Genomic DNA, 1,450 nt, shown 5'->3' with positions numbered 1-1,450 from the left:
AGTCTACATATGCTTCTAATGCTAATTTGGTTTATACTAACTTAATCTATATTTTAATTTTGGCTTAAAAACAGACAGGTGGGGGAGTCTTAAACTTTCTGATCCTCCTGTCAATCTTAGGGAACCACATTCCTACAAGATCACTAATTGGCTTTATTGCAATGGTTGGGGGTGATGTTTTACCCTTGCAGGGTACCGTAATAACAGTAAAACTCACGGCAGAGAAATTGAATACCGGCCAGTACAAGGAGGGCCCGTAAACTGGGCCCTGCCTCAGTTTCTTCCCAGTCCAGGCCTTGCCTTAGAATGGGAGGCAGCATCCTTACCAGCTTGTGTTGCCTGCATGGCCCCGTCAGAGATACAGGACCTAAATAATACAATGAATCAAATGGATTTGACAGATATCTAGAAAACTTTCAATCCAAACCACAAAATATACATTTTTCTCACCCTCGCATGGAACCTTTTCAGACTGACCATGCATTAGGGCACAAATCAAGCCTTTACAGATTCAAAGCATAGAAACTATATCCAGCACCTTCTCTGACCACGATGGGATTAAATTTGCTATTCATTTCAGGAAAAATCCTCAAAAATACACAAACACATAGAAGCTAAACAATGATTTTGATTTGACTCTCCTTAATGATGAGATACCACCTAACCCCTGTCAGAATGGCGAAGATTAAAAATACAGAAAGGGGTAAGTGTTGGTGGGGTTTTGTTGAAATGGGAGCTCTTCTACACTGTTGATGGGAATGTAAATTGGACTAGCCACTGTGGAGAACAATATGGAGGTTCCTCAAAGACCTACAAATAGAACTACCATTTGATCCAGGAACTCTACTCCTGGGTATCTACCCAAAGGACAGGAGAATGCTCAGTTGGAAAAGTGCTTGCATATCTATTTTTATTGTGGCATTATTCACAGTTGCTAAAACATGGAACCAACCCAAATGTCCACAAACAGATGAATGGATTGAGAAAGTGTGGCACATATACTCTATGGAATACTATTTAGCTATAAAAAACAAGACCCTGTCATTTGATAGAAAGTGGAAGATTTACTGTTGAGTGAAGCAAGTCTATGTCTCTCTATGAAAGAGACAATGCATGTCTCTACTTAACATATTCCAACTGTCTGCATTCTATGTTAGAGACTGAAATATTGGAGGCATAAAAGCGTTGAAAATAGCTCTGGACACTAGAGACAGTGTGGGAGGAGGGTGTGTGTAGGGGGCAGAATGTAGGGAGGTACATTAGGGAGAAAAATAGAGAGGCAAGACTTTTGTGGGATACAGAAATGGTTTATTACCGGTTAATGAATAACGTGTATAGCATCCTCAACTGGACTGGAGTGAAGTATATTTTATGTTGGGTAAATTCACTTTGCAAGCTAAGTGATAAAAACTGTTTGAATGTGTAAGATACATATATATATATATATATA

The sequence above is a fragment of the Tupaia chinensis genome, unplaced genomic scaffold, assembly GCF_000334495.1.
Source record: "Tupaia chinensis unplaced genomic scaffold, TupChi_1.0 Scaffold141173_1, whole genome shotgun sequence".
Taxonomy (NCBI): Eukaryota; Metazoa; Chordata; class Mammalia; order Scandentia; family Tupaiidae; genus Tupaia; species Tupaia belangeri.
This window is presented reverse-complemented; position numbering follows the sequence as displayed.